Consider the following 27,554-nt stretch of genomic DNA (forward strand, 5'->3'; position numbering starts at 1 on the left):
TGGATGCGGTGTAATTATGAAAATTACATGCTTCACTTTAATATTTCAGCTTAATATGTTCGCCTGTGTACTCTTTTTTTATAACTCTTCGGAAGGCAATCCATAATTTAATATTATGCGTATTATATAAAAAAAATATTGATGTTAAACATTTTATTGTGTGAAGGAATTGAAAATTTAACTCTATTTTTCACACTCTTTTTACGGCAAGCTAATTTTAGTCATCTCGCGATCTTTAAACTTCCACCGAGGACTATCTGTATAGCCTACGGAACTTACACTTTGACCGCCGATCAACACGAACGGGGATGAAGTAATGTTGCATGCCAGTGAATTTTCAAAAAAATAGTATTATGATTTTTGTGAATTAAATTGATTGTTCAAGAAGTCCATTTTTTTAATACAGGAAGAGGCATAGGGAGAGAAATAAGGGAGGAAGTGAAAAAATTGAGGAACATTAATGTCTTTTTAATTGCCAATTTTTATTATAAATGTGGCTTTCATCGATACCACAAAGAGGCTTAATAGTCACTACTTTAACGCAATGATGGGCGTACTTGCGGTTTAGCGTTTTGTTTTTTATTTTTATTTTTTTTTTATTTATAATGTGCACACACTGCAAATATTTCGCACAACTTTTGCGTGAGCTTGCTGCAAAGTTAATATGAGGATGTGTTATGCAAATCGCACGATGAGTATTTCATTCATCTTCTAAGACTGAACTCACGCGGACTTTTCAGATGGGAAAGCAGATCAATATAAACATCTTTCTTTTTAATTTTTCACTGAGAGAAAATATTTGATGAATTGACAAAGCTTTGTGCTGATTTTTTTCTATTTGATACTTTTTCAGTTGATCTAATCACATCTCAAAAATACAAATACACAGAATGAACAAAGAGTTTCGTTATTTGTATAAACAAAACTTTGTCATAATTGATAAATGATTAGTTTAATCACAAAATATTTTTTAAAAGAAAGTCAAACAAAACGTTGGAGTTTTTAACGAAATACGAAAATAAAATAAAATTTAGGATAGACTTAAAAAATTAGGAATATTTGGCTTATTATTTGTAAAATTTAGATATTCCATAAAGTCTTAACGGTCTTAGTTTTGAAGCTTTCCCGATAAAAGATTGGAATCAATAGGAGAGCGTTCGTATGGAGAGCGAGATAGGCTTGGTCAAACTTCGGGAAGGGGAGCATCAGTCCCCATGTTCTGAGCCTTATGTCCTATACACACTTACTACTTAAGCCGAGAGATTGCTTAACGTAATTGTTATCAAAATAATGACCAAATTACAATAGTTTCTGACCAATCTAATTTCTGACCGGTAGAGTTTGCATTATCAAACGTTTAATTTTTTTTTCGGTTGGTAACAATGACCCAATTTTACCAATAAAATATTTGTTGAATTGACAAAAATTTTGTTGTGTAAACAAATCAAACACTAAATGTTTTAATCATCATCATTATCATTTTCAACCTATTATCCCTATTGGGATTGCGCGCCCAAGACATCAAGCCCACGTCTGTCGGTCCTCCGCCACTTCAGAAAGATGTTCGAGTTCGATCTCAAGGCGCTCCAAGGCAAGATCCTGAATTTGATTCAGCCACCTTGTCTTAGGCCTGCCCCGAGGTCGACGTCTCCTCACAATGGCTTACATAGCTTTTCTAGGGAATCTTTAAAATATTCTCATAAGGCCAATATTTTTCTCTCAGTGTTGTCCACTCGATGTTTCACTGAAGAGACGTAGATAGAGTGCAAGGGGAGAAACAATGTGCAAAAAGCTACTTATTATTGCACCTATCTTTCATTGCACTCTAACTGTGATGATGATGATGATTTTTTTTCGTTACTTCATTTCACTGAGTTGGAAATGGGGAAACATGCAAATCGATCATTATGAGCGGCAAATGATCGTCAGTCCTATTCAGCGCCTATTAAAAAGCACATGCCGGAGTTGGTAATATCTTTTCTCTCTCCCGGCCACCAGAGATAGAGGAAACTCTTATGATGGCACCCAGACACAAATGACTCTGTCATATGTGATATTCAATAATGCAGAAAGTGCAGAGAGTGTAAATTTGACAGCTAATACACCTCATTGCCTCAACCTTTTTATACTCAAACCGCCATTTGCCGCCACTTTGGTTACTGCACTGGCGGTATGTTGCACCAGCGGCCCTCGGAGACTCGCGAATAATAATTATAAAGCAATTAGTGAGGTGCATTTCGTGAAATTTACGAGGTGCATAGTACAAATTGGCCATGGCACAGCTTCTATCCCGATGGGCTCCTCATCTGGGTGCCATTTCTAACAATTTTCCCTGCATTTTGCCACGGAGTGCAAATAAATTTTCAATTAGGCATCTCTCATCTCAACCCATTATACTCTCGGGGGCACCAGATATTTGTGCCTGGTAACTTGTAGGGAACCCCTTCCATCTGGTATAGTAGGTTTACTCTTTCCATCCTCAGGGCTCTTATTTAGAGAGAATGTTACACCGTGAAAATGTGTGAAAATTATTTAATTGGCTGAATCTGATTAGAAACTCACCGGCAGACATTTCTTCCGTCTTTCTCATTCCATCCCATTAAGTTTGCCTTTTTTATATACAATTATAAATTATGTTGCACTTTGCATTAGGAAAAGTACCCATTTGATACAACCAATTAATGGTTTTGTTGATTCTGACGATAATCAAATAGTTTATATGCTAATCACTTTTGCATACTTTATGCATCTCACACCTCTAAATACAAATCCTCAATTGCATCAACAATTTTAACACTCGCGGCAAATATGATTTTACACTCAGAAAAGTCGATGGCAAAACATACTAACTTTGCAGAGTACTAGAATTTTTAACATTGATCATGGTTTTAACATTTAAAAATTTAAATCAGTCTCTAAATATTGATTATGAACGTTAACCATATCATACTAGAATGATGTGGAAGACTAGAGGAAACTGGGGTAGTAGTAAACATTGCGATTTTTTTTAAATTGTTACACTTCAAAGGACAATATCTTTACAAATGCATAGATACCGTGTAGAGATCCTTAAGCACAAAAATCCAAATATTGTATAAATATAACTCAGTTTTTAAAACTACCCCATGTTTACTACTTCCCCAGCTTCCCATACAATTTTCTGGCTATTTTACCGCATAAAAATGATCCATATTCTGGTAATTGAGGAACATTACATACGGCACTTTATTTTGGAAATAATCGTGTCATTTTAGGATATAAATTTCATCTACTACTTTGAAGGTTGGTCACCAACGTTAAGACGGCAGTGTCCTGAACGCTATTACTCAAACAGAAAATTCTTCGGAACGTTTATCTGTGAAATATGCTTAACACTATAAATAGTATTTTTATTGAAATTTAATATTTTTGTTGAAATTGAAGTTAATAAGTTAGATAAAATTTATATTTTCTAGCATATGATCTAAAATAAATAGGTCAATTATTCCATAAATAATACGAATCAGTGATAAAAATTCATAGAAATTGACATTCAAAAATTGTCCCACCGGTCGAGTCGAGGAACCCGGTCAAGTGAGGGCACTTTACCTTATTAGGCTGATAAATATTTTAATTAATAGGAAGGGAGTGATTTTTCTTTAAATAATAAATAAATAATTCCTACATTTTCCTTCTAAGGCAAACTATAACATCCCACTATCTAATTCTTAGCAAATTTGCCCCTGTCTCCCCTATTTGCCAATCTTATTGAATTAAAATGCAAAAAACTTCCCAATAAATGAGTTTAAAAGGAAATTACCACTTTATCTTTAATTTTAAAAACGAATGGAGTAAAATCGAGGGTGAAATTACTATAATTGCACCAACCCTACTTAATCAGTCACCTATTTTCCTAATAATATTGGTCAGAAGTATTCCACGAATTCTAAATACTATGGTCGCTCGATGACAAAAGTATAATCGATAAATAAATGTCCACCCTCATTTCGTCTCTTTGACACCTCTAACAGCAAAAAGAAGTGTTTAGAGTCATAAATCTCTCAATTCACCTTTTGTGACTATTTGTGGTGTTAACATTCTTGATAAAAATTCGATTTTTTCTTATAATTTATTGAGCAGAAGGTGGAAGATATGTAGAATGTTGACAAAAGAGCCACTAAATTTATTTTTACTTTTCTTGCAATTTATACACAATTTTTATGAGGCACTAATTTATTAACGTCCTTTTTTTTGTACACAACATCTCCCTTCGTCTGTCCCGGAATCAAAAAAGAAATACGCGTGCTTGGAGAGCTCCTTTCTTTGTGCTATGGAGGAATACAAACGACTTGAGTGTCTGGTGGGATGACCAGGGAGACCAGAGGGTATATATGGGTTTGGATGGCAACAAAACCATCGTGAAGGTGTTTTACAGTGTCCCGCTGGTTTCGTTTATATATTTACCTTCTATTAAAGACACCAAGAAAGTCAGAGTTAACAAATAAGTTGTCCAAGAACACCGTAGGATTTTTAGTGGAAAAGGTGATGCACATTTGGATGTCTTAGCATTCAGAAGATGAAATACGCGGGCATTTATTTCGTCCAGCAGGGGGAATATTGGCAAATTTGCACAGTGCAAAAAAAACAGTTGATGGTACACTAGGAAAAACATCAAGGAAAATTCTCCCGCAATTAGTTTTGGTGAAAATATTTTGAAATAGTGTTAGAGGTATGGCTATTGTATACCTCCCAATGGGATTTTCAACGGATAATTGAACATGTCAGATGATTGATTATAAATGTACCATGACCACTTTTTTTGGCTTATTCTTTAGCCTCTTGCCTTCCTTGACTTTGACAGCTCTGAGAAGCATTATACAATTCCAATCTTTTAGCCATATCGAAGGACTTAAGAGCGATAAACAGGCATGCTCGATAGATTCCAAAATGCATTCGACTCATCAAACTCCCGAGGAGAAAAATCACTATTTTTTTTCTTCGTCCGAAAGGACTCTGGGAGATTCATCCCAGGATAACGATGGGAAAGAAGAAGGAGAATTTATGACATTGTTGACATTTTAGATATAACACAAATGAAAACACCATCGAGATATCTCTCAAGCACCTGAACATTTTATTCACTTTTCTTTGAACTGACCTCTTCGTCTGGCCTGGTGGAAGCTCCAGGAAAAAAAGAGACCATCAGATGGTGGAGATGCTTGTGTGGTCGATTTCAAAACTCTAAAGCGGCAATTTTTCAGAAATTAGACACAATGCTTAGGCATCAAGAGATGGAGAAGAAAAATATTGTGAAAAATTGAATACAAGTGATAAACATCCCGCTGAGTGTCAAGGTGCTGCACAAAAGCTAATTTTTTCACGTGTATTATTTTCACCGTGAAATTTTTTCTCACATCTTTTTGGGAGCATATGCCATTGAGGGAATAAAAGAAAGCCAAAGACCGGGAACGAATATGGAAGAGAGAGATATATATTCCAAAATGGAATTAATTTCAGTGCTAGTGACAAGAAATTAAAGGCACCTAATCACACGGTGGATTATCCTGTCAAAACACCAAGTTGAAATCTCAGGGGAAGTCCACACGATGCCCAGAGTTTGCCTGTTCACATGCAATTAAGGTTGCAGAGAATGTCCAGACAGGAGAAAAAATGTTCCTGAATATTTCGCCTTTTAGTTAAATAAATCATTTTATTCAACAATTGAAGACACCTCTCCTTTTGGATGTCTCATGCAAAGTAGCAAACTCCCACATGATGGGTTTTGGAGATTATTTCTCGATTAATGTTTTACATATGAAGCAGTTTTATTGAAAGAAATGCGCTGAATTAGAACAGATGTGTACTAAAAGAAACCATATTTTTTTAGTACATGACGGCCTCATGTACTTTTGCGTAATTGATTTTTCTTTGCGGGGATTTTTCTTGTCACGACTGTTTGGCACTTTTTGAATACAAAGAGGACTGGATAATAGTCGTGACAGGAACCAATACAAAAAAATGTCGATTATGCAGAAGCACATAAAAACAGTCATGTACTAAAAAATGTTTTTTCATTTTCATTTTTCATTGGAACAGCACCATAATACAGCTGAATATTAAAACAGTATGCATATTTCATTACCGTTTTTAAAAAACAGAAATATTATTAAAAAGTTTTAAACGCATTATCACACAGTTAAAGATTTTTTGTGGATGAAAGCATTAAACGTGGAGTCATTTTCAGTAAAAGCACACCTAATTAAAGAGTATAGGTGAATTAAATACAAATTATGCAGTTTTACGATCTTACAGATATCTCGAAAAAATTAGAACAGACGTGTACTAAAAAAATTTCTGATATTTTTAATTCTCTCAATAGTGGGTGCAAGCGTGATATACTTATTTCAATACATTTTGAAGGATCATTAAGACTATTAAAAATATGTCGGATCAATTTTTAATGGATTTTGAATATGGTAAGATTTTCTTGTACTAAATTTCAACCCCTTTGGAAAATTATTATTTCAGTCGAATGAAAAATATACGCAAACGTTGTAAATGGAAATAAATTCCTAATGCTTCATTCATTTCTTCAACATAGGGGGAAGTGGGATTACTTTGAGCTGTGGAGTTACATTGATATATGATTTCTTTTGCATATTTCTTAAAAAAAAGCTGGACCTTACCATTATTTAATTTAGATATACAATTATTTTGTCTATCTGAATTACGTTACGCTAAAGCCCAACTTTATTTAGAAATATTTGAAAAAAAATGCAGGGGAGATTGCGGCAGTAGTAAACATTGGAATAGCATGAACCACTGATATTTGTGGAGCTCAGAAGCAAAATTGAACATATCCTATGCTTTAGCCATAGGATATGTTCAATTTTGCCTCTGAGCTCCACATTTATGTCTACACTACTTGAATTTATGAATTTATATAGGTCTCGTCCACTGAAGTCTAATATAGTAAAAAACAAGGATAGTCGTTGGATTTCTTTCTTTTTTGCCACTTTGGTATTTCTTTGGTATTTCAGCAAAACGTGTACTCTGCAAATGTGTAATTTAAATGTAATGGTAAACTGTGTAACCAACTGCGAATGATTACACAGTTGTGTACATTTTCTTAGATATTTCGTGTAAAATTACACATCTTTCAAACGAAATGTGTACAAATTACACAAATGTGTATCAGTACATACTATACATGTTTATGTAAAATTTACAATGAAAGTCATGGTAAACTAGCTGAAAATTTTTTACTGTGTAATTAAAAACAATCCAGTGTTTACAACTACCTCTTGTTTACTGCTGCCTCAGTTTCCCCTATATCAATGTAGCCACAAAGCTCAAAGTAGCCCCACCTATCCCTATTAACAACCTAATACGCTAGCATCGTTTGATTTTTCTGAGTGTACTGCGAAAAAATCAAATGTTCATCAATCAAGTCGTAGGTAGATCAATCTTGAGAGATTCCAAACAGGACCCTGATAAACCATAGTCAAAGAGAAATGATTTCCAATTGGGCATCCTGAGGGTACATTTTTCTGTGAGTTGACATTCCCTCAGGTGAATGGGATTGACTGTGGGTACCAGATGCAGGTGAGTGTTGAGAGGAATGCCACCACTCTCGCGTATCAGGGCGTCCAGAATGCCACAAATTATGGACCACCCGCACGCATGGATGCAATATATTGCGAGAGAATCGCACTGCTGTCCGACTGCCGTGAGGCAATAGATTTCAGGATGGTGCGCAGCTTGACTGAAGCAGCAGCAGATCATCTTCAGCCCAGTGGAATCCCGGGTCTTTGGAAATAACTGGGAATGGAAGAGAGATGAAGGCACAAGAGAGTTCTTGTGGCATCCGAGCTGAGGATGTCACATTATTTAAACATCGCCGAGAAATTATGAGTGATATACTCGTTTTTATTTTCACGCTTTTGCCTCCATTCCTCTCTCAATGTAGATTCTTCCAGTATAAGATTCTACCTTTTTTTCCTTCTGTTATTTACGTCGATGATGGAATTTAATTAATTTATTATTTATTGCGGGCTTCGATGTTATTTGGTATTCAGTTGCAATGACCCGGACAATTTATGATTATTGGTGTAGAGACTTACACATGAGAGGTATAAACAGGCGAACAAATGAGGCAAAAGGAGAGAAGAGATGAATCAGGCTGAAGACGCGAGGTATTTAGCATATTTGACCAAATATTTTGTCTTTCGAAGATAAGAATTTAACGTAAACTATTTCATCGACCAATCACTGAACAAAACACTTAATTAAAACTTAAATTCTCTCTGTAGCACATGTCGATCGATGTTCTATTAGAATGTCGTTGGATTTGTCGTTTGCCGTCTCAGAGCTTTAAGAGGAACTGGGGCAGAATAAGCCAGGGGTAAAATTAAACAGTGTGATGTTATAGTATGCTTTCGAATCAATTAAATATTTAGTAGTATGACTCAAACATTTTTTATTACAATGCGGTTTTTATGCTGTAAGAAAAATTTTATTTGCTAACTATTTCTGCCTGTGTCTCCCCTATTCATTTTATAAAATACAATATTAAACTCATGAATTCGAACATTCTGCAATATTCAGATGTTTATTCACCCTTATGTTTTATATGTTGGCAATTAATAAAACATAATAAAATTCATGGAATTTGTTACGATTATTTATAAGAACAATTATTTGGTTTTCAGTAGTTTTCTATGTCATGAGCTACCAATTAATCAATTGAGCGAAAATGCACATTATCTCCAGAAGTAATTGAGGAAGATAGATTGCAAGTTGATTGAATTTATTAAATAAAAAAAAATATAATAAAATTCTTTTCACGCAATTCAGTGATTAAGAATCAATTTTCTCCTCATTTTGACCGGACAGTTGAAACGCGAGATTGTGACAAACTACTTATAGCTCAATTTGTCCACCTTGTCCGGAGAGTCAAGTCATCTTGGTGTTAAAGAACAGGTGTTGGCACATGATATCTCTCCTTTGTACCTTCTTTTTCACGCTTAGTCTCCAAAGAGATATCGATATACTGATATACTCTCATGCGACATTCTCAGATGATGATCATCACAGTGTGTTATTTTCCGAAAAAGTAAATAAAATATTATTGGTATTTTTTTAAATACAAGATTATACCTCTAATGCCAACACTCGATTGAAGAGGGATATTTCAATATTGGGTGCTTCTGGTAGATGTTAGTTTTTGGAACCACAGGTGAGCACCTGCTCGGTCACTTTAATCCCATTTAATGAATTATTTACCAAAGTCGAAGACGAGACAAGAAACATCTACATGAGGTGAAAAAGAAGCCACACTTTAGTCCACGGGGAAATTGAAATAAATTTATAGTGAGAGTCAATTGTAATTGAGATCCACCGGCTCTTAAGTGAAATGCCACCAAAAATTTCTTTCCATTAAGTAGCAGTTGGTTCGAACAACCAGAGAAAGGAAGCACCGGAAGAAATTGCCAAGTGAGCAGCAATTGAAGTCAATTACTTGCATATTATTAGAACAAATTGCTTGTGGTTCTGCCTATTTTGCATTAAGTATATCTCAATTTACTGAGATAACTAACTCTTTGACAGTTCCAGACAGATGTTTTAGTGTTAATCTAAAAGTCAGGAAAAGCGGCAAAATTAGCAAAAGTAACTCAGACTTTGGGGAATGCTCGAACTCTTGTTACTTTAATGGTAATGACCATGAGGGATTGAAAGGAATTCTAACTGAAGCAGTTCAAATATTTCTCAGAGTTGCTTCTATGGTTTATAATTAATTTCCTATCTTCATTACCAATTACTACTGCCCAAGAAGTAAAATAGAATGCATTAAAAGACTGATAAGTCTTTTAATAGACCTTTAAAAAGCTTATAATGAGAATTTTGTGTTTAAATTTCTGTAGAAACTTTTAAACCCCTTGAGTGAACCACTTTACTTCTAGAAGTCACAAAAACTGAACGAAGAGCAGTATAAGCAGATTATGAGAATTTTGGTGCTATAATGCCTTACTTAGAGAATGATTACAAGACAATATTGAGAAGAAATGGGTTTTAGTCAATTCATAATCGATTAAAATCAATTCATACTTATCCGGGACCTTTTTAAATGAATCCAGGCTTGTATAAATTTGTTTAAAACTAGCCTATTTAGTCCTTTACAGCGAGAAACCGTTTAAAGGAACGTCCTTAACGATTATGGACGATTTGTTCACATAAAAATTATAACAAAAGTTATGTTATAGATCCTAAGGAAAACGGAGGCTTTAGAACAAATAAATTATTTTGAGAAATCTTCTTAAGTTATATTTAAACTCGCAATAATTGTCACTACACTTTATACGTAGACAATCTTTGATGATGTATGGAAGGTCCATCGAAGACTTCAAGTTATTATTTCTAAACTTTTGGTCTTAATATAAGATATAGGATCAAATCAGTTCCGGTTAATATCCCGAAAGCCAAAATTTCGAACTCCAAAATCCTCAAAGCCAAAATCCCCAATGGGATTACTGCTTTCGGGATTTCGGCCGGCACCGCGACAAACAAGACTTATTTCAAATATTATATTATTATTATAAGACTTATTTCAAATACAAATAAGACATAAATTTCTCTATACACGTAGAGGCCATTACAACACTTCTAAATGAACTTCAAAATGACTTCTAAATAAAACTCCTTGTCCCTGTCCAAAATAGAAAATGGCTTCTTTATTACTAAAATTATTTAAGTCTTAAGATTTTACTTATTTATTAAATTTATTTAAATCGGTCTAGAAATCTCTAAGCTCATTATTAGCAATTTCCTCTACGAGTAATTCCAATTATGATTATAGAAAGATTAATGATTAGAAGAGGACTTCAGACCTAAGGCTTAGCTATATGGCTTAACTTCTATAATTCCTTATCAGTCAATATTTCTTCGAAAAACTTGTCTTATAATTTGATTATAGAGGACTATTGATCTATTGGATTCTGAAAACCTTATTGAATTGATTGCTATTTAGTAATTTGAGACCTTTGGGAACTGTGTTAAACCTTTGGCCTGAAGATCGTTTAAGAGTATATGGTTTTATAATCCCTTTTGGAGAATTCTACAACACGATACGAAGAAGATCATACTTCTTGAATAGGGAGTATCTGACTGAAATTTTATATTGCACTCTCTGTGGAGTTCGAGCAACAATAAAGGGTGCACTACTATAGTATGAAGAATTTCATTTAACGATAATATTGAGACGTTATACGATGTGTAATAATTAAGAAAAGAACACGTAATAGCTATACTTAGGATCTCTTAATTGCTCCATTTCCATATTTTCTGATCACTAATTTAATTCAATTGGTGATGCTCAGTGGCTTGCAGGATCTCTTGGATAATTCAATATGAAAAATTTTAACTGATCCCATTTTGATCCGTATTATGTCTACCTAATTAACTCCTTCTCACACTAAAGTATTCAGTTATGCATTTTTGGGTGAGAATTTTTGTGTTAAATGGAATTAAAAAGTGTTGTGGAGAATATAATAAATGCCATAACGATTCAATATAATGCCTTCTGAAGAGGGGAAATCATGCTGCTTCACCACAAATGATCATACCCAGAGAATATATGATTCCAACTAAGCTATAAGATGGAGAAGAAGAAAAAAAAGTCTTTTCTTAACACCCGAGAAAAGCCATAAAAAATCACTGAAATTCATTTGAAGTCGCACCAATTTGATCGGTCAACATATAAATTATGAATATTTAGTTAGGAAGAAAATCAAATTAAAAAATGTCATAAAATTTACATTCAGAGTCACGGGTGGGAGCCACATGGGATTTAGGGACATATTCAAGATAAAGAAGTGTAAGAGATTTTACCGATATTTTCTCTTCTATTCCATTTCTATTTCGTCTCTATTATGTCGAAATGTTTTATGGTGCAAGAATTGCCCTAAGGCCGAAAATAATGCATAATATGGTCGTCAGCACGTCGGCACAACCGTCAGAAAACTCGTTTAAAACACTCGATGAGTCAATTGGTTTTTATTGAACTTGACGTATTTTTAATATGAGATTTTCTTTTTCAATTTTGCCTTACTGCACTGCGCTAAGATCATGCTCAATCATTTAATATTCTTAAAATTGTTTTGAAAATCGAACTTAGAATTCGGATAAAAAAAATGGATAGAGTTGTTTTTACATTGTGGGACCTGGATGCGGCTGCCACCGACTTACCAACACCGGTCTTATTAGGAAAATGGTAGCAAATGTAGTTTATAGGCCTTATGAGTAGCTTTCTAAACAGAAATTTTGCTACATTTTATAAACTGAGTTATAAAAATTAAAGACAAAGTCGTTATCTTTAACCGTTTGCTCTGGACTAGATGAAAGAACTGCCTGACCGATTATTACATAATTCTCGCGTCATTATGAATTTAGTGACAATTCTAATCAAATGGTCACTGCAACTAAATAAGGGGGCATTAATCTCAGCGGGAGTGTCAAAAAGTGGTAGCTAAACGGTTGACCGTTGTGTTTCAGCACGTTTCACTTAAAGCAAATCTCCACGTCCAAGTTAATTGAGAATTTTAACAAATTTAGCCTGTAACAAACATAAAATATTTTTCTCACTCTGGTGGTATTTCTCTGAGTTGTCTTAAATGCGTTAAAACATCTTTACAATCTCCTCAATGGTTCGGTGAGTTGCTCCCGAAAAAAAAAGAGCCAACAACAAAGAACCTAAGAGTGAGAATGATGAGTTAAAACATCCCGTATACTATCATAATTTTCCTACCTTAGCAAAGATACTTTACATAAAGAAATATAAAAATAAAAGCAAAAATATTAGTGAGACTTTTTCACTGAAATTTCGTTACATTTTGGACGAAAGATCTCTCATTCCTGGTTATTTATGACGATGAAAATGATATTCATAGCAAATTCATAATTTTCATTTTTTTTTCTTTATCTCTCCATCCGTAGTAATAGACAAGTTTCACATGTAATTTGTTAATAGAACAACTGAATTTATTTCGATAAAAACCCCTGATAATTGAAATTTATATCCAAATACCATCCGCTGCCACTTTTATACCTTTTTTTTCTACCCAACACGAAAAGCGGTGGACGAAAGAGAAAAATATTGAAATACACGCAGAAAATTGTGAAGTATTTTAAAAGCCAATGAACACGGTGGGTTTTATTATTAGACTGGCGAATGGCTAATTTTGATCATTTGAATATATTTAGTGTTTTTATGAAACTAATCTGCATATGCATAACAATAATCATAATAAATGAATGCATAAATAAACGTTGGCACTTTAAGGTGCTTTTATTACACAACAGTATTAAGAAAAAAAAACGATCTGAGACGAGATCAACTGTACTTGAAGATCCAAAGATGGCACCACACTTTTTAAACGCAGTTTTTGAAAATAAAGTCATTAAGTACCAAATATGCATTGAGTTACCGGTTCAATATTGAGGCATTATTGATTGCAAGCGGTTTAATAAATTTGTTTAAAATTCCAAGACCTTTCAAGTAAACCTAACCTTGTCCTGACCTTGAAAGGGTTTGATGTTTAAAATAGAAAAATTAAAATCAAAAAATAGAGTTACTTACCACGCATGGACGAAATCTCTTTTTAGTCTACCTCCAAAAAATTATCTGAAAATAGAACAAAAACTATCGTTAGATCCCGTTTCGCAACTAATAAAAAATATTTTTTATATGGTAAATCAAAACCCGAGGAGAGGCTCACTATCCGTTTGACCTTTTAGGCTTGAACGAAACTATGAAAAACATCAATAATGAATCGTCATTATTCTGAAAGCACCAGCAAGGGAATTCTATAACGATATGACAATGTCATATGACAAATTTTGAATTTTTTCAGGGAGCAAGATCAAGAAAACTATTTGAAAATGCGATTCATATCAATTACTGAAGGCTTTATTGATTTCCTTGCAATAGCCATTCGATGTTCACTATGCTCTCGAATTTACCACCAAAATTTGTCATATGACATTCTCATATTTTTACAGAATACCCCTTTAGGTCTACCACAAAATGAAGTCAAAGTATAACATTTTTGAGTTGAGATATAAAAATATTTAAAAGATGAAGGATTATGCAGGAAGGTGGGACAATTATAATCAATCAATTTGATATTTATGAATCATGTTTTTATTTTTATACACAATATCAATTTATATTTAAAAAAAAAAATGAAAGAATGCATCCTTAAACATGCCTTTACATCGGATACCAATAGCCTTACCGAATACTGTACACGCGTGTGCTTGAATAAATTGGCAGTTTGTAATTATTGTTATTATGAGTATATCCTTCAGAAATACATTAAACAATGTAGAGAGTCTCATGAAAACATACCCCTTTTTACGTAAATTCACAAAATGCATTTTTCCCTCAATATCTGTGAGTTTTCAAGAGATGAAAGAATATTTTGCAAAGCATTGTTATGCTGAGCCACTGTTACATGTCCATTAACTTGGCAATTTCACCATAATTAGGTAATTTAGTTTAACACGTTTTTTTTCTTCCTCTGCCAAGAAGATAATAGTGGAATAAACTTTGCGAAGTGCGCGATTTCGTGAGATTGATGTCCTATTAGTTTTGCATTAATCAATCTGATAAAATCGAATCCATTGCGGAACCATTTGAAGATGCATCAAACTCATTTGATTATGCGAAATGCATATACTTTTTGCATTCTTTTTCTTTTATCGATAAAGGCTCTTTAAGTGTTTCAAAACCTTTCAAAATCATCCAATTTTGTCTAAATCGATTAAGAAATGCATTCATCAGAGCAGTTTAAAATTTCATTTTTGAAAAATTATGAGAAACAATGATGGAAGAGTACTAAGTGAATGACCGAGTAACTTTTAAAACTTATCTAAAAATTGTAAAAAATGTAGAAATCTGTCCTGTAATTTGTTAAAGATGCGATGAAATCTAAAATCGATAAAGCATGTTCATAGCTGTTCCAAGTGTTCGAGCAAGATACAAAACACAAAATTTCAAAGCAATAAAAACCTTTATAATTTCCCAAATTGTTTATCCTACTAAAGTCTTTCTCAAAAGCAATTATTGCCAGATTTCGATTTTGTGTTGGTTATTATTCGCTTTTTTTAAACAAAAATTATGTCCAAAATTTGTTCTGTAATTGCCCTGTATGGCTTGATCAAAGAAACCCAGGGGCGGGAATGTAATACCTCAAGAAAAGAAATTGAGAGGGAAAGGTTATTGGGGTAACATGCAATTGATGTGGATATTAATTAAAATCGACAGTATATATGTCCAATTTTTGTGATAGCCCAGAACACCACGGAGGTAGCAATTTGTTTAAATTCTTGACATCATTTGGTAGTCTGTCTGACACTAAATACATTAGTGAGCACATATCCGATTTTCGACCCACATTGGAGAAGTTCTGTGGCCTCCGAATGAGACACATACCGGAATTTACCTGTAACTATGGTAACCACCTGTTTCTCCCCCTGAACATATTCCCTGAATTGCGCTCTGACTCCAGCTTTAGGGTAGACATTCTGCTCTCTTTGATACTTACTCAAGTCTCCATCATTTTCCAATATGTCGAATATAGCATCAACAGTACCATTCCATAGTATTCTACTTCGAAATTTCAACATACCAAGAGAATTCAGTTAAAGATAGGAAATTTGTAATACTTGTATCATTTCAGTTTTCAAAGAAAACTGAATATCTCGTTACCCGAACGTTCCATAGTTCGTAAAATGTTCGAAAATCACCTTAAAATAGCATGGAAAGGACTCATCGATATGTAGGAAAGGTTGAAAGGGCATCACAGAAGTCGGTATTTGGTAAAAAGAGCTGTTGCTGTCAAGTTGATTGGGTATCAACGTCAAGAAGAAGATGTGAGTGAAAAAACAAAATCCTGAATCTTGAAAAAATAAGAAAATAAGGGACACGTGCGAAAGGGGTTTAAAGCACATGCAAAATCACCCAGATAAATGTAGGTCAAGCGGACTAAGTAACTATAATTTTAATAAACACTTTCGCTAAAATATCAAGTAAAATCGATCACATGCTAACGGAAAAAATTAACCAAGAGCCAACATATGGTAATTGCTCAATTCTTCAAATTATATCACTCTATAAAACTCAAAAAAAACCCTAGATAGACTTCGTGTCACACTACAATTCCGCTGTTTATTTTAACAAATTGCTCCAAAAAAAACAGATAGTTGGATAATTTCTAGAAAATAGTAAAAACTATAGGGAATTTAATTAAACACCTAGAGCATAATTATAGAGCTTGAAAAAAAGAAAACTAACACACGGTTGAAACAAAAGTCTCATCCACCAGCACCTCAAATATTATGACAAGTGATTGTGACATGACTTGTAGAAATTTTACCATTTCTTATACCATCCTTCCATTCAAAACATTATTACATTCATATTAAACTGGATAGTTTTTCTCTTTTCGAAGAGGTATTAAATGCTTAGTATACAGTCACTGATAGAACAATAGGGTCAACCAGGTTTTCAGGGATATTTCTTCGTAGATGGATCACAGATTAACTTTAAAAATTCGAACCTGAATCTTTTAAAATACTAGGCTAATCAACACTAGGGTAAAATTTGGAAAGGCGGATACTTAAGGGGGTTCCCCTAATTAGGAAAAAAACGTAATTAGCTAAAAACGTAAGTATTTTTCCAGGTTTTTTTATAGAACAAAGAACGGACCAATTTTACTGAAATTTTTAGTTTACGGTTATGCATATTTAAAATGCTTAAATATTTTTTTTTTAGAAAAAGATATTTAAAAATGGAGGACTAAAAATAGTTAACTGGAGTGTTTCGTCGTACCAATACTTAATTGGCGGGATATGTGCAGCTCGTAGTTCCTTCTCCACACTAAGAAATCCGAAAAATCGTAAAATCGTAACTTTTCTCTGTGTTTAAAAAATATATTTTTGGGACAAAATTTTGACTTTAACATCCAGCAAAAGATAGGAAAATAGCTTTACAACAATTTTTTTTAGTTTAAATAGAAGATCTTTTAATTGCGAAGAGAAAAAAAAACCATTAATCGGTCTATTTTATTTTTTGATATCCTGCCTGCTAATTCAACAAAATCTTAAAAATCAAAAACGGAAAAAATGCGCTTCAAAGTTTTGGATATTCATCCGAACGCTTGCAAATCTTCTCTGAGCATCTTTGGTTTAGATTCTCTATCTTCAAAAGCTCTTCAAATAGTTTTCTAAAGTTTTTAATGTATATTCTTGTTTATCTATCTATCTTAGCAATAGATAGATTAACTGACACCAGTTTTTTCGAGACTTTTTGACGTCTCTGAATGCGAAATTTTTGTAACGCGTTCCCTGCACACTTAATGTGTTGCTTCTGGCATACAACCTGCAAAAGAGCTTTTCTACCATTTTACTCTGGAGGTTGGTTACCAATCCTAAGACGGTGGTGGACGCTTGTTACTCCTCTCTTCTCTTTCCTTTGCTACCACACTATGATTTCAAGAAATTAGTGTCTCAAAAGTCAAATGAAATAAAATAAATAAAAAAAATATTAACTTATTTTGGCTGAATTAGGAGATCCTCCTTAAGAAACAGCTGAACTTCGATATGTATTTTTGTGCTGAATCCATCTTTCACAGCCTGACTTTCAGAGCATCTGACTTAAAAAAAATATTCTATTAAATTCAAGAAAAGTATGGAAAAATCAGGAAAATATCTACACTCAGCTCTTCATTCAGAAGACAAAAAGACATTTTGAGTTTTTAAATCTTGTCAACGGTTTTTATATTTCATGCCTTGTAGAAGATCAACAGGATATTCTTCGTGATGTACTAATGTGTCATTTTTTATCACAATTGTGTATCAAAAACTTCGATAAAATTAAAATTAACACTATAAACTGGACAAAATACACGTTTCATTAAAAAAAAGTTTTGAATATGTCAACTGTCAGAGTTTGACAGCTGTCAGCCGGTTATCAAAAGAGCAGTTAACAAAGTGCTTAGTGTTTTAGAAAACTAACTTTTTGTCTCATACTATTTATCATCGTTTCATGTTAAATTTTTTTCTTATTTTTTCTCATTTAAATTTGTATTTTAAAATTGTTTTTTCAAATTCATTACCTCAGATTTCAATTAAGTTTCAAAATTAATAACAATAGGTAATTTCTTAAAACTGAGTCTATCATTTTTATAACGACTGTGGTTAGTGGAGTCCCCTCATAAGGTATCTCTTAACCTTCTTTTCATCATTTCAAATTTTCATTCAGTCTTTCAGACCCATTCATTCATTTATTTAACATTAGAGTGGAAATGATTTGCACATTTTGTCACGAAAACCCATCATCTCTAATATGATGGGCCTGGTGGTAGCTGAAATCCTAATTAACCCATCGTTCAACTACCGGTTGTCGTGCTAGATGAAGGAAATTCAATTAAAAATCAACTAGAAAAATTAAGATAAAATTGACACTGATACATGAATAATCCATGAAGGTGTGGTGTTTAAATTGAAAAGGTTGTCCGTTTTTGAGTTAGTCCCCCTTCCGATAAAAAAATTATTTCAATGATTTTTTTTGCAAAATTGCGACAGAGAGTAGATTAATAAATAAATCGGAAAAATTTTCTGTCGCATCGCAAATTGAGTCTACAAATAAATTCTCTTTTGTTGTTGTTGTGAATAAAATGTCGAGAATAATAAAAGCCAATTATCACGAAACATTATACCCACCCACCCTCCTGGTTGAATATTTGATGTGAGCCCATCGTTTGTCGTGAATAATACAGATCCACACTTTGGCTTCTGTGGCAGCCGACAGAAAAAATTGTGTGAACTGTCAGTTAAATGTCAGTCAGAGGGGGATAGAGAGAAGAAAAAAAAAACGACAACAGGAGAAAGAGAATGAAATTATGTGGTAAAATCAGTGTGAAAAATATTAGAAACGAAGATGTCAGTTACTTTGCTCATATTGTCTATCCCAGTTCTTGTCAGCGATCCCTAACACACGACCAACCACACAAAACACTAATCAATTTACCATTTGAGAGAAGTTTCGGGAAGTTTGCCATATCGCAATCATCAGCAATGGTATGCCCATCACGGGGAATAAATCTAATATTCTACCTTCTCCATGGAACATCAAAACATTCAAAAGTGACGGATAAGTACGACAGTTGCGTATTAATGTCGCACAATGGCAACCTCATTCTGTTAATTTCGACAATTCAACGCGTGCGTCTCACAAAAGGGGGTGACTTACATGATACCAAGCGACCAGGTTGGCCCGATGATGTTTTGGGTAGGGGCTCTAGAGTATCCCAGGAAATATGTTTGAAATGAATCCGAATTATAGAATAGACATCTTGTATAGCATCATGATTCTATGCTCAACCCTCGCACATGAGCATAGGCACGAAGGTATGCGAATACCATTGCTGTCTCTTAAATACAATAAAATCTGATAGGGTAGATGAAATGATTGTAATGTAGGGGGTGCTATGTGTAAACCCAGTATGAGATGAAGTAAAATGTATTAAATGGGGTTCTCATCTCAATCACCACCATTGCTCATTCTATACTACATGGGCATAATTCATTCTAAACTTTTGAAAGTGAACATTTAAAAGATATCCTAGTACATTGCAAAAATATTTAATTAAGACAAGATTCAATACATTATAAATATTAATTTCTCAGAAATCTTTGTTAATTATTTCCGAAAAAAATGTATTTAGGCACTTTAGATACGTAAACTTATAACGAAAATTTCAAGAAGATTTATCGTTTCTTTATTTAAAAAAAATCGCGAAAAACAGCTTGATTTTAGCTTCCTAATTAGGGAAAACCCCTTAAGGGACTTTGGAATTTAAACACAAAATTCCCATTATAGCCTTTTACAGGTGTATTAAAATTTTTAAACATTTGTCTTGTTTCTATAAGACAGATATTTTGCTTCCTGTAGGGGAATTCTATAACAATATGACAAAGTCATATGACAAAACTCACTCACTCAGTGCTTAAATTCGGAAGCATTAATCAATGCTTCCCAATGATTGAAATGAGTCACATTTGCGAATAGTCTTGCCGAACTTACCACATAAAAAAACTCGGAATTTGTCATATGACATTGTCATACTGTTACAGAATTTCCCGACTGGGCTCTTTCCAAATACCTCATTTTACCGTAAATACAAATCTAAAACCAAAAAATTGAATTGTGCCCTTGTAATATTGAATGAGCGAATCACAAACAGGAGAGAGAAGTTGAGTTTGGGTCCCTGTATCTTCACACGATGGCACCTTCAACAAGACAAATGAATGACGTATTGCGTCAGTGGGTGGTAACTACCAGAATGAGGATGAGGTTTTGTGTAATCTGTCAAGGGTTAACGATTGTATAAATTATCATCACACAACCGAATGAGGTGCGGTGTTGGCAATCAGTTTCACTCCCTCCATCTTTCATCCTCATCTACATACCAACTTTGATAAACTTAATACCTCCCAATCTACATTCACTTCAATTAATTGCAAACCACCTGGTTGAGGGTGGGTTATTTGTTGAGATGAAAACATCCAAAATTATACCACTCACATTCACTTCACAAAACGTCACATATGTCATCCAAGTTTCACAAAAAAAAATGGGCAACATTAATACCGGGATATAACTATCATTGACCCAGGGAAAGTGAATAGAATTTCGTTAAGTTGAGGGAGGGAAACAGAAAAAAGTCCATAAATATGTCAAAATGGCTAATTTTTTGTCTAATCATGCCACTATTGCCTCTTGATGATATTAATACCCTCAATTTGGTCTCCGAATACCTCACTAAAATTATCAAGCATAGAGTCTATTAACGGAATTATGGGTGCTCAGCATGAATAGCGCAAATTTATTATGCATATGACAAAGGAGTTTAGCTATGTCCTCTAAGGTGTACCCACCAAACTCCTTCAACGAGGAAGTAATTGGGATCTAATGAACACTTTCCTTGTATTTTAACTAAAATAAATATACGTAACTTTGCATACTACCGGCTTCAAAGCAACAGACCTATACCCTTGTAATTTTATAATTTTCAATTCGGAATCAATGCTGTTCGAAAACCCTCTGAGAACGATAAATTCGATCGATTTTGGTTTACTGAATTAAAAACACAAAAAAAAGGAAAACACAAAGAGTTAAAAAAAAAAGAAAATTAAAGACAAAGGTTGCAATTCATTTTCATTCTATTTACAACGCGTTGATGTTTGATGTCAGGAATAGATTTTGACCACCATCATCACCACCCCCAATCCTATCCACACTCCATCCGGTCACCCGTGCAGAATCAAAAGCCTGGCATGGACACTGGTAGTGAAAAACACAATCCAGTTGAGTCTCGTGGAAAAAATCACACCTCATTACTTGCCAACGAAGATGGATGAGTTGCTTGGAAGGGGTGGCTTAAAAGTGCCGTCAGTACTCGCGTTGGCGCCCCATGAGGTGGCACGCCATTGACCCAGCGCAAATAGCGTGATGACTTGTCGCGGTGATTTAGGAAATCCCCGTGCATACATTAATGAAGCGTTCGCGATGTAATTTAAAACTCCTCGACAATTTAACCGCCAAACATAAATTTCTGGTTTCTTTCACACCCCCTGCATTGCAAGCCACCCTATTGGATATTCATCCATCCCCCCAAATCAATCGACACTTCAATATTCACGGTTTCATGTGAATCTATACTGCGTTGGAATATCTGACAAGTCAATTTTCTCTTCAAAATCATCCCCCCTAAGTATGGATGAGCACAGGAAGGAGGTGTTGTGGGAATTGGCATTGGACACATCTCCGGTTTCAAGCAATGTTGCAACAATCATTTTCATAACACGAAGTTTAAATAAACCGTCAAAATGTATGCACATTGAAAAGTGTTGTGTTTATTCTTTGACACGCAAACATAACCACCACCTTCGATATGTCAGCCACCCAAAACCACCCATCGTGAAATGGCATTATGAAGGTTTAAGAAATATTACAAAGTATGTGACATTCTATAGCTTTTCGTTAAGAAATAGTCGAATGCAATCTAAAAATGGAAATTCCTTCTAAAATTTGTAAAAGTCTATCACTTGTAAAAATAAAGGTTCATTAGGGCGATGGCAGCCAAAATCCCGAAAGCCAAAATCCCGAACGCCAAAATCCCGAAAAGGCCAAAATACCGAAAGCCAAAATCCTGAAGGCCATAATCCCGAATGTTCAAAATACTGAAAGGGATGAAATTATGTAGAGGAAAATATTCAGAATAATTTCCCAAGACACAGAAGATTTCCCCTTGCCTCCATCAAGCGCGGGTGTAATCGTGGGCGTAGCTATGACACTTTTAAAAATTCGGGATTTTAGCTTTCGGGATTCTGGCCCATTCGGGATTTTGGCTTTCGGGATTTTGGCTTTCGGGATTTTGACTGGGACTCCGTTAGGGGTTTTTCGAAAAAAAAATCATTGAGTAAAAGAAATATTTTTCATCAAAACATTTTAAAACGGTAAACCAGTTAAGGAGAGAGCCTGAATTACAAGATTAAAATTTCGTTTTTTTATTATTGCTCAAAAATAGATAGATAAACTACTTAAGAATGTGCCACAAAATTTTCACAATCCAATTCGAAGTATATTCGAAGATACAGATACCAAAGCAAAAAAGCACCAAGCAAATTTGCGAGCACTCGATTTTGTCGAACTGCCGGGAAAGATATAAAAACGAATTTATTTACCGAATATTTGCAAAATCACATTGACAGTAATATGCTCACCGTCACCGTCAAAGCCTTACCGTATTTCGTTAATTTGCGCATTTTCATTGCAATTTTTCCCCAAATTCCCAATTACCGTATTACCTTATCTCTCACTCGATAATACCGGGTGAAAATAATATAAGAAAATTGAAGAAATAAAACGAAAATTCGATAAACGATGAGCCAGAAAACTGTAGGAAGAAATTAATCGTACAGTTTTTTATATCTCACCGGTTATCAAATTTTTGTTTTATTTCTTCAATTTTTTAAAATTTTATTTTCACCTAGTTCCACCGAGTATGAAATAAGGTAATACGGTAATTGAAAATTTGCTGCAATGAAAATGCGTAAATTAACGAAATACGATGAGCATTTTACTGTCAATGTGATTCTACCCTAAAACTAATAAATAGATATTGTCTTCACAATAAAATTCCTTTTAATTGAACTAAACTAATTTTTGAAAACCTATTCTATTCCTTTTTAACATCATGCAAAAGTTAAAATTTTATTATAAAACCATAAAAGTTCTGATTTCAAGATTTTCTTTCTTAATTTAACTATATGGAATACACTTATGAAAATTAATATTTTTAGATTTTTTACGATCTACTCATTTTCCACCAATTTGAGGTTATCATGGAGAAGAGCTGAAGTGAAATACTCATTAATCCGAATTTTGTAATCTTTTTTCGAAAAAAATATAATATTTATGCACTTTAAATATTTATAAAAAAAATACCAAAAAAATTCAAGAACCTTAAACGTTTTTTTTTGTCTTCCAAAACATCGCAAAAAACTGTTAAGTTCTAGTCTCCTAATTCAGGAAACCCCCTTAAATCCAAGTATTGGGTACCAAGCTGGAATATTTTCAAAATTTCATTACAGTAGACTCTCTCTCAATCGGGAATATGGGGCAAAATGTTATCCGGTTTAGCGATAGAATTTAGCGTCAAAGCCTCTGTAAATTCCACAAAAAGCGCTCAATTATAAAGAATCACGATAAAATAGGAAGAACTACAGCGAATTTGAGCGAATTAGCTTCATAATTAAGCGTGAAAACTATCAACAAAATTTTTCGCCCGATTGAAAAAGAGCCGATTGAGTGAGAGTCTACTGTAATTTGAAACAATTTAAGAGACTAATACTTAAGGTTATACATCAGAAAAGTAAGAAATCTATGAAGTGTTCGAAGCTAGAATGTGTGCGAAGCCTAAAAGCCTTCCCCTGTTTCCGAAAATATCAGAAATTTTCACCAATGTTCATCAGCGATTTAATGAGCAAATACTCCCTCAATTGTCGTTCGATTTGTCAGGAAAAAAAACACTTGGTTGAGCTCGTTGAGCTATATAGCTATTTACATTTTACAGACTGATTGGGATCTCATGATCACAATCACTGTTAACACTCGTGTGTCTATAACATCAACTAAATTTTCACATCATATTGTACACAATTATTTTTCAACACTATAAAAACATGTAATACAAAGTGAAAAGTAGCATATAAATATTAATAAGTTTTCACTGCTTCTGGAATGCTGAGTCTGATGTGAAGAGTAAAGTACGAAAAGGCAATATGAAGACTTATTAGGTGAGATTCTTAACAATCTCACCTACTATAATCCTAACAAAATTTCATGTCGTCCGATCGACCTCAAATTTGGCCAAAATGTGTTTCGCCACTTCCTGATTCCGAATATATATGTGGCTAAGTTACGTTCCCGGCCGGCCGGCCGGCCGGCCGCTCTTTGGAGCTTAATAGCTCCTAAACTAAAAAAGATATCGACTTGCGGTTTTCGGCAAAGGTTATATATCGGGTGAAAATTGCAACTTGGTGCATTGACCCCCCACCCCCCACCCCTCCTTCCGCCATTTTGAAGACCCCCCTTTTTTTGTTTTCTCAATAGCTCCGCCCCTATGGCATTCAGCGGACTCAAATTTTAGTATGTTATAGCTGGGCCTTAGAGCTTTCCATCAATACCAAACTTAAGGTCCCCCGACCCCCCTGACCCGAGCTATAAGGGTCCAAAAAAAATTTCTTAAAATGGCCATAACTCCGGTTCTAATTGTCAGAATTTAAAAAGTGAGGCCTTTTTGGAAAGCTCTCGTGAAATGCCACTTCCCCTTCTAACATCGCAAGTTCATAAAACCACCGCTAGGGGCGCTTTTTTTAAAAAGAAAATTTTTAAATCTTAAAAGTTAAATAACTCAAAAATTCCATTGTGCATCGGGCTGAAAATTTAGTATGTTGTAGCCGTTGATTATACCTATCAAACAAAAAAAACCTTAAGTCGATCTAAAACCCCTGACCCGAGCTATAAGGGGTCAAAGTTCGAACATTGACCGGCCTCTATCTCCGGTTCTAATTAACATAGCGACCTAAATTTTACCTTTTTGGTTTCGTCTCGATGAGCACTTTCAGATGGAAGTTCAAAAAGTCACCATAGGTGGCGCTGTGATAGCGTCAAAATTCATCGAAATTCAAAGTCATTTTTCTCAAAAACGGCATTGTGCAAGTTAATGAAATTTTAGTATGTTATAGTCCAGTCTAGGACGTTTCCAAAATGGTGCGTATGCGTGCTGTGGTTTCAATAGAACCGGAGATATGAGGGGTCAAAGTTCACGAAATTCAAAAAATCATATCTCCGGTTCTATGTGACCGATTTTGATGAATGAGGGCTTAAACGAAAGATCTCACCAAATGCTACAACTTTCTAGAATATTTGAACTTCGTGGGACCAACACCAGGGGCGCCACAGTCGAAAAACCAATTTAAATATCACATAACCTCAAGTATCTCGACTGTCGCTGAACCGATTTTGATGATTACTTCGACATAATTGTAGAGCACATTTGTCTCTACATTTCGTCCATACATCATTTTCCGATCAGACTACGCTATCACTCCGATTTTTCCGTTTAAGTGTGAAAAAATTGATTTTTCCCATAATAACGCTTTGAAATCACTCAGATGCCAATTTGACTGCCTCTACTCCACCAAGACACTTAAAATATGGGTTTAAATGGAAAGTCCCGCAAAATACAACAATTCTTTGATTTAGTTGAAGTTCAATAATGAACACTTGGGGCACTCTGGATGAAAAAACGAGTTAAGAAACAAAAAACCTCGCTTATCTTGGCTTCTGAGTAATCGATGAGATCAAGTTCTACGGCAAAATTATAGAGAACATTCTGGTCTACATTTCACCCATATAACACTTTTCTGTCAGTTCATCCAAATCCTTGATATTTTGGTTTAAATACAAAATTTGTATAATTTCACGAATTTGATTCAAGATAACTGAATGGCGTCTCCCAACTTCAGCTCTAAATCGAATTTGCATGCACTCCGAGTTAGCTCACGTTAAGAATCTCACCTACATAAGCCGGTTAGGATTATCTGTCCCTTTTGAATTCAATTTCAGCACTTTCCGGCTTACCCATTCTATTTTATGTGCATCAGCATAAAAATTTTGTATAATTCTTATCTCAAGTTGAAATCGTAAAATTTTTCGATTACACCATACATCTATACTTTTGCCATAAATGTCCTCAAGTAAAATGATTAATGTTTTGGTCTAATAAACTCTCATTCCTTCTTTCTCTTACACACAAACACTCCACACTTCATTCAATACAATATATGCGCTCTCCTCGGTAATAGCCCATATTTCATTATTAAGCACAAAAACCTTAGGAAATTCCAAAAAATATATATATATATGGAGCGCAAAAGTTGAAGAATGGAGCCAATTTATTGTCTCATGAGTGCATGAGCAGCTTAAAATCCGACGTGATAACAAGTGATTGATTTATTTGCCCATTTCTGAGGTGCCTTTGTACAAAAGATTATATCCCCTTCAAATATTGTTGTCAAATGATGTTGTGTAATAGAAACAATAAAACACAATTAGTCTAAAATCGTAAACATAGTGGAAGAATATGTTAAAAAGGTAAAAAACACCCTGTTCTCAGCACATTAAGAAGTGTGCGGCAAGTTGCGTTAAGAAATACAGGCAATGAGAACCTTAAGAAGTAAAAAAAGAGTTTTAATGAAAAGAAACCGAACATGTTCGCAACTTTGGTACGATGGTCAGATAAGGATTTGTATGTATATTAAATGGAGGAAATGACTGTTGTACTATTTTATACACACGTTTTATAATAAAAATTCATATTCCAGCATTATATTTTCTTCGGTGAACATTACATTAATTATGCGGCCAAGTAGTTAATCGCAAGAGAACAAAATGACTTGCCAGTATTATAATTCTTTTCTCTCCTGCTTGGATTCCACCATAAATACACATCATCGAAAGGTATGCTCTTGAGTTCCAAGACCTAATAAAAAATTCCACCCAGTTTAATATACATTTTTCCTCAGCATTTTTGGAATATTGTTAGTCTTAAGTTTCGGGATTGCTCAGCACGCATTTGTAGATGCCTTATACTTATATTCTGCTCTGGGTTGGTGCATAAGTTTTACGACTTAAACATATTATCCGACAAAGGCTCTTTGAATAAAAATTACAAAATATTTAAAAACAAAAAAGTACATGGGGATATTGATAGAGCAGATGGAGCAATTAACTAAAATTTAAAAAAAAATGAAAAAAAAGTAATTCAAGAATCAACATTTAAATTATCGTTTGCATCATATGCAGCTAAGCCTTACGCCCAAGAGATACAGCATGACTAGAAGCATTATGTTACGTAATGAAGACATCATTTGACCGTCCTTATGCC

The 27,554-nt window shown here is 34.2% G+C and overlaps 1 protein-coding gene and 1 long non-coding RNA gene across 4 annotated transcripts in view; one reads left to right on the forward strand and one right to left on the reverse strand.

Annotated features, from left to right (window-relative positions):
* The window catches only part of LOC129805240 (uncharacterized), a 142,599-nt gene that overhangs the window by 95,833 nt on the left and 19,212 nt on the right, over nucleotides 1–27,554 (reverse strand). For both annotated transcript variants that reach the window (XR_008752065.1, XR_008752064.1), the window contains exon 2: nucleotides 13,613–13,657. This is a non-coding gene — a long non-coding RNA (uncharacterized LOC129805240). The remainder of the gene's footprint in view (nucleotides 1–13,612; nucleotides 13,658–27,554) is intronic.
* LOC129805239 (T-box protein H15-like) overlaps nucleotides 1–27,554 on the forward strand; it is a 69,381-nt gene that overhangs the window by 16,370 nt on the left and 25,457 nt on the right. The gene's annotated exons all lie outside the window — the stretch shown is intronic.

The sequence above is a fragment of the Phlebotomus papatasi genome, chromosome 3 (genome assembly GCF_024763615.1).
Source record: "Phlebotomus papatasi isolate M1 chromosome 3, Ppap_2.1, whole genome shotgun sequence".
Classification (NCBI taxonomy): domain Eukaryota; kingdom Metazoa; phylum Arthropoda; class Insecta; order Diptera; family Psychodidae; genus Phlebotomus; species Phlebotomus papatasi.